The following is a 14,461-nucleotide window of genomic DNA, read 5'->3' as shown; positions in this document are numbered from 1 at the left end:
CGATAAAAAAATCCTGTCACCACCTGGGATCGAACCCAGAGGGGTCCTGGTAGAAAGGGCATAGAAGACCTGACGGCCTTATCTCTACCAGGTTAAATAAATAAATACTAAATAAATACTAACCCCGGACCTTCCAGTCCGTAGCCAGTTGCTCTACCAACTGTGCTACCCGGCCGCAATAATAATAATAATAATAATAATAATAATAATAATAATAATAATTTATATTAATTTAGCAAAATGCTGGAATTTTACTTGAAGCAAGTAAAGAGAGAGGTTTGGAAGTAAATCCCGAAAAGACAAAGTATATGATTACGTCTCGTGACGAGAATATTGTACGAAATGGAAATATAAAAATTGGAAATTTATCCTTTGAAGAGGTGGAAAAGTTTAAATACCTGGGAGCAACAGTAGCAAATATCAATGACACTCGGGAGGAAATTACACGCAGAATAAATATGGGAAATGCCCGTTATTATTCGGTTGTGAAGCTTTTATCATCCAGTCTGTTGTCAAAAATTCTGAAAGTTAGAATTTATAAAACAGTTATATTACCGGTTGTTCTTTATGGTTGTGAAACTTGGACTCTCACTTTGAGAGAGGACATAGGTTAAGGGTGTTTGAGAATAAGGTGCTTAGGAAAATATTTGGGGCTAAGAGAGATGAAGTTACAGGAGAATGGAGAAAGTTACACAACACAGAACTACACGCATTGTATTCTTCACCAGACATAATTAGGAACATTAAATCCAGACGTTTGAGATGGGCAGGGCACGTAGCACGTAAGGGCGAATCCAGAAATGCATATAGAGTGTTAGTTGGGAGGTCGGAGGGAAAAAGACCTTTCGGGAGGCCGAGACGTAGATGGGAGGATAATATTAAAATGGATTTGAGGTAGGTGGAATATGATGGTAGAGACTGGATTAATCTTGCTCAGGATAGGGACCAATGGCGGGCTTATGTGAGGGCGGCAATGAACCTCCGGGCTCCTTAAAAGCCAGGAAGTAAGTAATTTAATTTAGCTGGCAGAATTAAGGTCGTAAAGCCATCTCTTCCACTCACCCAACAGAAAGTTATGTATAATTATATTAAGATTGTAAAAACAAAAAAGAGTTTTTTGTACACCAGCATTAAATGCAGTGTTTTTCGCTAGTCAGAATAGTATACAAAATGCCACATTATTGTTCTAGTACAGTAAAATGTTACCATGACAACTAAAATGTCATTATTCTGTTATGACGAGATAACTTGTGTCATAAATTTAATATTGCGAAATGATTTGCCGTGCTGTATTAATTAATACATCATTGTTGTCATAGCAACTCATTATTCATAGACCACGATATCACACTACATATTATCTGTAGTAATGTCACGAGAGGTCTGAGATCTGCCGATTTATCTGGGAAATCTCAGACCTCGAGTGACATTTATTAGGACTATTTCGTGAATAAAATAAAAATGTAAATAATATATCCCTAAAATTCGATCACAAAATATTAATAATTGTATATTAACGAATACTTAACCTATTCAGACATTGTGAAGTTGAAATACTCGTAGATGAATATCGATTATTGCAATAAAGAAATTCGATGTCATTATTCAGTAATGACAATTGCGAAAAGCGAAATACAGGTTTAACATTGTTAATTACATGTACTGCACTTTTCTCTTATTATTATAACAAATACATTTTCATTATCTGCTGAAATCATAATTTAATTTAACAGTGACAGTGGGGACAGCTATATACCAATGCTTATGTATTCACAGCGAGACATGTTGCTACACAGTGAAGCCATCTCTGTATAGATAGGCCTAATTAAAACACGAATTTTATTACGCCATACGAAAGGCAGTTTGATCAAAGACATTATTACTATGCAAGGTCTTTGAGTTTGATATGCGATGATGTTATATAAATTTGAACGTCTATTAATTGTTTAATTTCAATACAAATGTTAAAAAAAAAGGCTACAATTTTATAGGTTACGTTAGGTCTACCTGTGGAAGCAGGACCAATGTCAGCTGTACCTTGTTTCGACCGTTACTTACAATGAGTGCTGCACGAAAGCATTTTTTATAGCTCGACAAACGCATTCTCGCTGTAGTGTGTAACGGAACTAAAGCTGCATCTACACAGTTCAATATTCCAATCGCGTATGCGTGCAATCTGGGAAGAATAGAATCAAGTTTAAAAGGTACGTTCAATTAAAATGCATAAATATTAATTAATATTAAATATCAATCTTGCATTCATTGCTTTAAAGTTGAAAGAAAAGTTTAACCGTGTAGTTGCATCTTAATGTATTCATGATCATCAATTTACGGGGAAACAGTTGGCGACAACGACTAAACAAAAGAACGACCATGCGATAAATTGATAGCGATAAATCTAGCTGCAGAAATTATCGCAAAGTGTGACTGTGATTGGTTGGAATTCAAAATTTCATTACACTTCATTGGTCGAAAATGGAATGACGTCATATAAACGAAATAGTCATTACGAATTTCATACGGGGCTTTCATTTCAAAACTTCCCAGTCTAAATAACTTTATTTCAATTAAATTAAAATGAAATTAAAAACACGCCGGTTTAGATACTGAGAAGGAAGTTTAAAACCAGTGTTAATTGCATTTTAGGTTACACCCCCTCAACCCTTAACCCGTTCGAAATTTCAAATGGTACCTCAATGAATTATGATACTTGAATTTGAAAGATTATTCAATTTATTTTTATACATCCCATTAATTTTTTCATATCTTTTCTTTTATATCATCGCCTAGGAACACATTTTTGTTGTTGATTAGAACAAAAGAGAATAAAACTGCAAGAATTCTTGTTTATTATAGGTTATTCCAATTAGTAACACAAATTAATATTAAGGAATATTATGTTTGGGTGTTATAAATGTATTCATTAAAAATTTACAACAAGAAAATTTCGAATGTTTGTATTTACATTATTTGTGTATGCCTTTGATAGTAAAATGTTGACTTTGGATATATGAATAATAAAAAGTAATAATAATATTATTACTATTATTATTGCTTACTTACTTAATTACGGCTTTTAAGGAACGCGGAGGTTCATTGGCGCCCTCACATAAGCCCGCTATCGGTCCCTATTCTGACCAAAATTAATCCAGTCTCTACAATCATATTCCACCTCCCTCAAATCCATTTTAATATTATCCTCCCATCTACGTCTCGGCCTCCCAACTAACACTCTATATGCATTTATGGATTCGTTCATACGTGCTACATGTCCTGCCCATTTCAAACGTCTGGATTTAATGTTCCTAATTATGTCAGGTGAAGAATACAATGCGTGCAGTTCTGTGTTGTGTTTCTTTCTTCATTCCCCTGTAACTTCATCCTTCTTAGCCCCAAATATTTTCCTAAGCACCTTATTCTCAAAAACCCTTATTCTCTGTTCCTCTCTCACAGTGAGAGTCCAAGTTTCATATTAGGCCTATTATTATTATTATTATTATTATTATTATTATTATTATTATTATTATTATTATTATTATTATTATTATTCCAGTTCAAAAATATATAGCGAATTAAGTAATATGTCGATTCTTATGATAAGTTATTACAAAATATGGGTCGTGGCCAATTTGAGAGCGGTATGAAAAATGATGGAGTCTGCCCTTTCCTGAATAATATTCTTGTCCACGTGCCGAAGAGAGAGGAGCGGAAAATCGATCAGTATAATGCATGGCACACTCAACAGGTGGGGTGACGTCACGAGCATATCGTCCCCGCTCCAGATTGCGTGAACAGGGAAATCCCGAAGTTTTGAAGCTGTAACTTCGGCAGGGAAATTCGAGCTAACATAATGTTCTCAAAACTTATCTGGCAGTAAGTAGCGAATATGTGCATTGTAACTAATTCCTATGCTAGTCTACCTTTTAACAAAGGAATTAGTTGCTATAGTTATAACAGCGTTTCAATGTGTATATATGGTTATACCACAGTGTAATACATACAGTCACGAAGCTTGAGGTGATGAGAATACTCAATAGACTGTGCCTGTACTATTTCGTATTATCTGTGATGAGGCTATAGTAGCGATCCTAGTGGTTAGCAACTATCTATGGATGCATATTCCCTACGTATTGAGCTTCGTAACTGTATAATATATAGACTGAGGTTATACTATACAATAGTGTATAATAACGTAGAGTAAAAAATAATATCAAAGAAATAACCCCCAAACTTAGCTCAGCATGCTTCGTAATTAGATCGTTACAACAATTTCTAAACAGCAGTATCTTAAAGACAATATATTTTGCCTATTTTCATTCCATTATGTCTTACGGAATAATATTTTGGGGAAATTCTGCAGATAGTAAAAATATATTCTTATTACAAAAAAGAGCCATTAGAATAATAGTTGGTGCAAAGGCTAGAGAATCATGTAGATTATTTTTAAAAAAATTAGAGATTCTAACCTTAACAAATCAATACATATACTCTACAATAAATTTCCTCTTATGTAATAAAGAAAATTTTCCAACTAACTCAGCCATACATAGTATAAATACCCGCAGAAGGAATGATTTTCATACGCCATCATCAAATTTATCATGCTTTCACAGGGGAGTACATTACATGGCGATAAAATTGTTCAATAGTCTTCATGAAGACATTAAGAATCATAGCCAAAACCCTGCATTATTTAAGGTAAAACTAAAAATACTTAATATCTCACACTTTCTATTCTGTAGATGAATTCTTGACATTTCACAGAACTGTATAAATATTATAATACTATTAAATGGTAAACATATTACATTGTATTAAGTATTATTGTTATTAAGGTTTTAATTCTGTACATATTTCATATTTGCATTTTATATGTATTGAATTGTATTGTTAAACGTAAGAATTGGGCATGTTCTTTATTCTATGCTATAAAGCAAATGTAAGAATATTATGGAACGAATAAATCTATCTATCTATCTATCTGTCTGTCTGTCTGTCTGTCTGTCTGTCTGTCTGTCTGTGTCTGCCTGCCTGCCTGCCTGCCTGCCTGTCTGTCTGTCTGTCTGTCTAGTAGGAAAATTGCATTGGTTTAGAGTTGTGGAGAAGAAAAAAAAAACCACACAAAGTTATTAAGTACTAGTCCGTTTTTTATATAATATGCATACCTATTAAATTCTCGATTATTAATAGATTGTTATACCGGTAGCTATGTATAATCCACCAGTTTTAAAGTTTTGGTTTCATTTTTAAATAAAGTCTTGTGTAAGAAATTTAAATAAGAATTGATTTTAATGAATTTTCTTTATATAACATCTTCACACTAGAGTTACTTTTTCTCAGAAAGCACTGCAATTCAGATCATCTTCCTCTACGCCTAAAGTTGATAGCTGATTGTGTCCATTCAATATACTTCCTGGCTATGATGACGTCCTTCCATCGCAGCTGTGGCCTTCCTAAAGATCGTTTCTTCTTTTTAAGAGATATCCAGTCTGTTATTATTTTCATTGATATTTTATCCATTCTGTTGTATGTTCGTTCCCTTTTTTCTTTTGTTCATAATCCGAAGAATTATTGGCTACATTTTGCATTCCTCTCTAACAAAAGAACTGCGATTTCCGTTTCTCTAATAATTTCTGTGTGCTTTCTTTTTAAATATATTTTTCGTTCCTTTCGTTAATTTTATTTCTTTTTTTTTCGGAATTTACAGCCTAAATTAATGTAGGACTTAAGACATTCACATTATAATCTTATTTTGTTTGTTTTTAAGCTTTTATTTTGCTAAAGTATGTCTTGTAGGCATCGAGATATTTTGCCTCCATTTTTTTGCTTGATGGATGACTTCATCTGCTGATTCTATTGCTCTTGACCTATGTATCTACGTATTTAAATATAACATTCTCCACAATTTTACTTACTATTTCTAGTTTAAAGCAACATGAACGCTTAGAAACTGTAACCAACTTTGTCTTATTTTTGGAAATTTTCAAATTGTATTTCGTTGCAATGATTCTGAATATATGTAACAGCGTTTTTAAATCGCTTTCTGCTTGTATTATAAATACTGTTTCGTTTGCATAGTTGATTCTCTACTGTTCTTTATTATCTAATGCTAATCTAATGCATATTTGTTTTGACGTCTGATTTTTAATTCCTTCATAATACCATTCATTATTAATTTGAACATTGTGGAACTTGACTCTAATTGTTTTATTTTTTATTCGATTGTTATTTCTTTCGTTAATATTTTTTTAATTCCTTTTAATTGTACTATTTTTGAATAAATTTCTTTAATGATTAATTATTGTAATGAGAGTTATGTATTTATATTGTGTTTGTTTATTTATTTACTAATTTATTTTTTGTTTATTTTTAAATATTTATTTATTTGTTTATTTTTAAATATTTTTATTGATTTGTTTATTTTTAAATATTTATTTATTTGTTTATTCATTCATTCATTCATTCATTCATTCATTCATTCATTCATTCATTCGTTCTTTTGTTCGTTCGTTCGCTCATACATACATTTATTTATTTATTTATTTATTTATTTATTTATTTACCTATTTATTTATTTATTTACTTATTTATTTATATTATAATATGTTAAGTATTTTACCAAATCCTACATCTTCGGATGCATTCTCTAAATCTAAAAAAACAGAAGAACTTCGATATTAAATTCTATTATCTTTTCTATAATTTGTTTTAGTACGAAAATTGCATCTCAGCATGATTTGAATTCAATTTAGATACTATTTTTAAATTTTCTACATTTATAAGTCAAGTATTTAGGAAAAGAGTGGCATATTTTCAAATAAGAAAGAAAATTAAACAATAAAATGTGAATAAATAGACGTTTGTGTGATGGAAACTAATATCTGCGAAGTTTAGAAAATTGATACAAGTTCCTGAAGCTCCTAAACATAGAGACGTTAAGCTCCAGCTCACAGCGGGTTGCTCAAAAGTCTACTCCAGAACAATATTACTGTCAAAGTTAAAAATGTAATAACATATTAATTTTGAAATTAAATAAAAAATGTAATAGAAATATTAAATTTGAAATTAAATTAAAGATATGAGCATGCACAGTAAAAATATTTTCGGAATATGTATTATATGTCCTTCTCGTGTTAAATTCCATCGTACCTGGTCAACATGTTTCGACCTGTTATTGATCTTCTTCAGAACTGGTTGTTGCTGGTCTTGGCGCCTTTTGATTTGTTTCCTGTGGGGGTGTGTTTGTGTAGTGTAATGTGGAGTCAAAGAGTGTGTGTGTTCTGAAATTGAGTTGTGTGTTGAGAATTTCATTTGGATGTGTTTTCGTGTGTCTGTATATTTCATATTGTTCTAATGTGTTTAGTTTCTGGCTTCTGGTTGGATGTGTAGAATTTCCATGTCTGTGTTGATGTCTCTGCAGGTGTGGTTAGCATTTATGATGTGTTCGGCATTTGTGGAAGTGTTTTGTAATATTGTTATGTTTGTGATGTGTTCTTTGTAACGTGTTTGAAATGATATGCCTGTCTGTCCTATGTAGAAGTTGTTGCAGGTGTTATATTTGAGTTTGTCTACGCCTATGTGGTTGTATTTGTTTGTCTGTGTTGTTTGTGTGTTGAGATGTTTTTGTAGAGCATTATTATTTTGTTCTGTATGCAATGTTGTAATTTAATTTCTTGAATGAGCTTGCAATCTTGTGTGTGTTTTTGTTTTTGTACGTTAGTGTGATGTATTTTTTGTGTTCTTGTGTTTGTGTTGTATTCTTATGTTTTCTGTGATTATGTTTTGTCTTTCGTATTATGTTGTCTATTATGTTGGGGTTGTATCCGTTTTCTTGTGCTATGTATTTGATTGTGTTTAGCTCTTCTTTGTAATCATATGCAGAACACATCACAAATGCTAACCACACCAACAGAGACATCAACACAGACATGGAAATTCTACACATCCAACCAAAAAGCCAGAAACTAAACACACTAGAACAGTTCGAAATATACAGACACACAAAAACACACCCAAATGAAATTCTAAACACACAACTCAATTTCAGAACACACACACTCTTTGACTCCACTTTGCACTACAAAAACACACCCCCACAGGAAACAAAATAAAAGGCGCCAAGACCAGCAACAACCAGTTCTGAAGAAGGTCAATAACAGACCAAAAACACCTGTGGAGTAACGGTCAGCGCGTCTGGCTGCGAAACCAGGTGGCCCGGGTTCGAATCCCGGTCGGGGCAAGTTATCTGGTTGAGGTTTTTTCCGGGGTTTTCCTTCAACCCAATACGAGCAAATGCTGGGTAACTTTCGGTGCTGGACCCCGGACCCATTTCACCGGCATTATTACCTTCATATCATTCAGACGCTAAATAACCTAGATGTTGATATAGCGTCGTAAAATAACCCAAAAAAAACGGACCGAAACATGTTAACCAGGTACAGTAATATTTAACACGAGAAAGATGTTTGAAATCTTTTGTTAGTTCAATAGTTTCAGAAACATTTATTCTTCATTTGTACACTAAACTACTACCAAATATATCAATGTAGTTATTAGTAAATTTAAAATGTTCAAAATTTAGTTTCTTGTATTCTATAGACCTTACTTCAGCATTGCAGCTTTGATATGTGGAAGAAATAAAACATGTTATACTGTTTGTGACAAGTTGTTGCTTCGAAATAGAAGAAATAGAACAACGTGACAAGTTGCAACCGTTATAATATTAACCTATTTCCTGTTAACTATACATATAGATAGTTCGTCACTATGAAAGATATGCATGGCAACTGATTCTTATGTAAGCCTGCTAACATTGTGGGAAGAAGTTTACGTTGCTATAACAGCGATTCAACTAGAATATCAGTTAACGCCAAGTAGAGAGTTTGTAACTTGAGAAGTTCGCATAACAGGTTTCCTTTCATAAGTTCCTGGAGCAAATTTATGATTTATAAAGGAGTTTAACTAATACTGAATTACAATCCATCGTACCGTAACTACAGCATGACCAAAAATTCCGTACTCAGATGTAGTGTCGGTGCATGGTTATGAAAATCTTAGTGTCACGAGGTGTCTCAAACGTTGTACGTTTTACAGCAATACATTCAGTTATCATGTTGGGAATTATACTTAATACTAATGGCTTGTGCAGCAAATGCTGCAAACTAAGTTCATTAGACGTTCAAATAAACATTTTTCAGATTTATTTTCAATGAAGAATACCAGACATTCTGAAAGTTATTTGCTTCCATAATAATGAAAGATGCTCTCCCTCGAGCCAATACTGAAGAGAACCACGCATATAAATATCTACACCACACCGCCATTAAATATATGAAAAAGACCTAACCCCACTTGATTAATAACTACCCTATAAAAATATTTCATTTTAATAATATTATTATTTTAAGTAAGTTTTATAGCTTTCAGTAACATATACTATATATACTATATAGCCGCCACTCAGTAAAATATAGAAATCAAAATCTAATTTAAGTTATTCTCCACATCTACTTATATAACCCCAAAACGTTTCACTTTCATATCATCAATATAGCATTAATATGTATAATTAATGAAAAATAGTCACATCATAGCATTAACTACAATAATATTTCATTTCTAATGGTAATAATGTTATCAAACCACCTCAAGTTTTGTAGTTTTTAATATCCAATTCACAGCTGTACCTAGAAAATTACACACCACAGAATCGAACCTGTAAATTATTTTTAGTAAGTTAAGTTTTTAATAACCAATTTAATTTGAGCTCTAAATATGTCAGCATTCTTGCAGATCATGGCCTTCGTGTAATATTATTTACTGTAGTGTGTGTTTTGTTTTATTCTGAAATGCAACACGGCCGACTTGATGCTCGCTTCGCTAAAGTGAAGGGAACATCAAGTCGGCCGTGAATGCAATTAGCTAGTTCTCAAAATTGACAACAGATGGATTTTGGAAAACAGGAAAATTATGTAGGAAAATGGACATTTCACTGAAAACTACTATTTTTCCGAAAAACTTTGCGTTCCAAGCTTCAAAATGAGGGGTCATTTATTAAAATCCGTTCAGCCGTTTTCCCGTAATTTCCATTACCAGTTAAAATTATATTTATATAGATTATTTTCTTCAACTGTTACTTACCGACACACGAATAATGCCAAAACAAAGGTACTTGGCTGAAATAGATGCTAATAATTACTACAGAGTACCTAGTTTTCGCAAACCAAGGATTCGCGAAATATTATTCTTCAGCTTATAAAAACAAAAATTTCATTTTTCGAACCCTTCCAGGTCAAAAAATCCTAAATTTAATCTCGAGAAATAATCCATAATTTTGTGTAAACTTAAAATGTTTGTTTTTAGCACGCATTTACGCGGATATGAGTGTTTTTCAAGAGAAATTTGGAATTTCTTTTTTCTTTTTGCGAAGTTTTAGTCAACCTCTATGAAGTAATGGTTAGCAGATCTGACCGTCAAACGAGCAACCCGAGTTCAAATCCTTGTTAAGACAAGTTATCTGATTGGGGTTTTCCGAATTTTGCCCTCAATCCATTAAGAGCAAATATTGGGTAACATTCGACGGTGGTTCCTGGACTCATTTCGCTAGCATTATCAACTTCTTCACTCAGAAGCTCGATAACATAGCAGTTGATTTCTGTACCTGCCTTATTGTTGGAGGTATGGCAGTGATTGGATTTAGCTGGATTTACGATTTTGTTTTAATTTTGATGGGTAATGCCTGCTATTATTCGGTTGAAAAGCTTATGTCATCTAGTCTGCTTTCAAATAAACTTAAAGTTAGAGTTTATAAAACAGTTATGTTACCGGTTGTTCTTTATGGTTGTGAAACTTCGACTCTCACTTTGAGAGAGAAACAGAGGCTAAGGGTGTTCGAGAATAAGGTGCTCGGAAAAATATTTGGGGATAAGAGGGATTAAGTTACAGGAGAAAGGAGAAAGTTACAAGGTAGTTTTAAATAATTTACAATTCAAACCAAGGGAGTAACTCGTCAGGCTAAATAAATACATGTCATCTTAAAAAATAAATGTCACTTTAATTTTAATTTACACTTTATACACAACATTTTAAGTTATTCTTGAATCTCCTTAAGTAATTGCACATATCACAAGACACGAGTTATTGTACTATCTAGCTTCTAAGAGAAAAATGGAATCGAGAATGCTTTCCAATAAATTCAAGAAAACAGTGATTAAATGATGATACACAACACTTCACATGGGTATAAATGATTGTGATGCATTCTTCTCTTTATTCGCTTTGATTTCATTATAGCAGCATTAATTCTCTGTAAACAGCTGACATGTTGAAAGTACGTACAGGGTGCGTCAGAAAGAACGGATGGATTTCACATGGCAAGAAAATTGTAAAGATTCATCAAATCAAAAATTTATTGTTATCAACATATTCACCAATACATGCAGTTTATTTATGGAAAACAACATTATCCATATGATGTCCTTGGCTTTCAATACAGGCATCGAGGCGTTTTCTGATGTTCGCCATCACTTTCACAGTCATAGCTGGTGCAATTGCCACGATTTCTTCACGAATCGCTGTATTCAGTTCGTCCAGTGTATGTGATCGCTGTTTACAAACTTACGCCTTCAAATGGTCCCAAAGAAAGAAGTCGCAGGGCGCGAGATCTTACCGTAGCCTCGGATAATCTCAGTGCAATAGAATTTCGTCCAGATGATTTCTTCTTTAATGTTGAACCTGTGATACGAAATGAAGCCACCCACCGCAAAATTGTATTCCGAGTTGGAATCCTAGCGTGACATCCGATGTCGAAATGAGTCCTGAGTGGCGATCACAGACTCTTCATTTTTAAAAAATGTCTCTACGATGAAAGCACGTTGTACATCAGACCAACACCATGTTCTCAACTGAAACTGCATTCTATGGCTGACCCAACAGTCGTGGTCCCCCTCACTGTATCTCTCTCCTCGTTGCGTATCGATAGTTTGAAATCCATCCGTTCTTTCTGACGCATCCTTTATATGACCACGATATCACGCGCCATCGGTTTACTAGACTCTGATTGGTCAGTTATTGTTGTTCAGTGTAGCCAACACAAGAGCAGCCTTGAGCATCTAGTGTCAACATTAGTTTAAACGGGTGGAATGTCGTTTAAACTATACAACTACCTGAAATTTATGGAGAAAATGGAAGCACGTTTAAACTGAATACTAAAGTTGAAGGGGTTTAATTTATTCCAAGTTTAACTTACTTTGGAGAATATAGCCCTAAGTGTTATGTATGAATTGGTGGAGAGTCTATGCCTGCAACAAAAGTTACACATGGATTTCCAAGCTGTTCTGCCATTTGAACGCATGGCTAACTTCTACAAGCACAAAGCAATATGATTACAGAGGAGAGTTTTGAAATATGAGACGCATAATAGCAAGAGTAGCCTATCCTCGTAGGCATTTAAGGCTTTAGGAACACCGAAAATTGCGTAATAGGCCTCTTCTGATCACAGAAGCGAGATGCGACCACATCAAAGGGACGAGGAATTGACTTCACTTAACGGCAGAAAAGCAAGGCAGGACGGAATATGAATTTAAGGACTTGCTTGAAAACCGTTCTCATCTCTACCGGACCAAATAGAGATACCGGTTTTAAAAATTCACCTTGATTCTCTGTTCCACGCCGTACAGCTTGCTGCCATAAGAAGTACGAGTAGATTCGCTTTCAGCGATATGAAGTGACGTTTTGCTCAGTACTTAACTCCTAGCAAGTAGAAAAAGGATTTTGGTTTCGGAACGAGCTAGGTGGGGAATTTTATCTGTTAGTACACTGATCTGTCGATTAGTAGAATGCGTTCGAGTCTGAAGAAAGCAGCAAAACTGTACAACGTAGTCTGTTGTGAGGAGAATCCAAGCCTTCGGATACTAGTAAGACATCATGTCACAAACACGTTCATGTCTGAGTATTTCTCACAAAGTTAATATTATTCCACGTCTTGAAAACAGCACAAATATTAAGGCTATTGCTGGAGAGTTTAAGGTAATATATGCAGAGTGCTTCCGAGGTGGTGTTACAAACTTTCAGGGATGATGGCGAAGGGCACATGTATCAATTTGAGATAAGTAACCCTGGTCCGAAAATGACCGAGTCGAAAGTTACAAGCAAAAATAGTTCTGTGGAAATGAATAGTACATTATGCAACGAGCCTATAATGATAGTAATTAAGAAGCGAGTATGGATGTTTATGAAACGAGCGCAAGCGAGTTTCATAATTTTCATACGAGCTTCTTAATTACCATTATAGACGAGTTTCATACGACATTTTATGCTCGACCATATTTCTAACTTGAAATTATTCAGATGTATACATTTTATTTGTATCTGACAAGATCGGAAGTGACCTTGTTCTAGGTCGTGAATTGTGAGATGTGCGCAGACGCGAAAGTATTGATTTTTTCCGAGGAACAATAATGTCATTGACCTTGATGTAATCCCGTTAAACTTGATATAACCTTGATTATTGAATTCGACATTGAAAAACGAGATGACAAATTGAATTTATTTGAATATTATTTACAATTAACGCTAATTATTATAGTAACAGAACATAACCTTCTGCGACAGTATTGGATTTCCAGCCTCCGTGACTTTTCGCTAATTCCCTTTCGATTGCATATCCGAGAATAATCGATACTTGCGGTTTTATAACAGTACAAAGCTGACTTGTCATTGGCTGAACACCTGTAAGCTGAGCTGTCATTGGCTGAACACCTGTACTTTAATGAGTAGGTGTACTTTAATGAGGTTCATTAAAGGTCTGCTACCAGGTGTATAATTACTACATTTCGGCATGGTCGAGCATAAATAATTTTATTCCTCTGTACACCTTATTTATGTACATTTATCTGTACATCTTATTCATACTGTATTCAGCTGACGTTGTTTACGTTGTCTACTTACAGTATTCCATTCAATGCACTGTCTGAGGGATGGGGACAGGAAACTACACTAAAGCAATGCAGATAGCGTAATGTGTAACGGACATGGTCGGTCCTGAAATGCACGTCTGTAGATAGCAGTGTATGTATACAATTTGCAGTGTCCAGTCGATCGGTCCTAGTGAAATGGAGGAGTACACGAGAGCGAAATAAGCAGACCTGATCTTCGAATACGGATGAGCCAATGGGAACAGTAGACAAGCTCACAGATTGTATCGGGACAAGTACCTACGTAGGAGACATCCGGCCCATACCATCTTTCCACGACTGTTCCAAAGGTTAAGGGAAGGAGGGCACGTGGTGCCAAATTACAATTCCATTTCCACACAACAATTTTTGCTTATAACTTTCGACTCGGTCATTTCCGGACTATGGTTCCTTATCTCAAATTGATACATGTGCCCTTCGCCATCATCCTTGAAAGTTTGTAACACCACCTCGGAAACACCCAGTATATTAGTGTTGTGGGATTTAAT

Source organism: Periplaneta americana, chromosome 15 (assembly GCF_040183065.1).
Source record: "Periplaneta americana isolate PAMFEO1 chromosome 15, P.americana_PAMFEO1_priV1, whole genome shotgun sequence".
NCBI lineage: Eukaryota > Metazoa > Arthropoda > Insecta > Blattodea > Blattidae > Periplaneta > Periplaneta americana.
The sequence above is the reverse complement of the archived record's forward strand: the minus strand, read 5'-3'. Positions refer to the sequence as shown.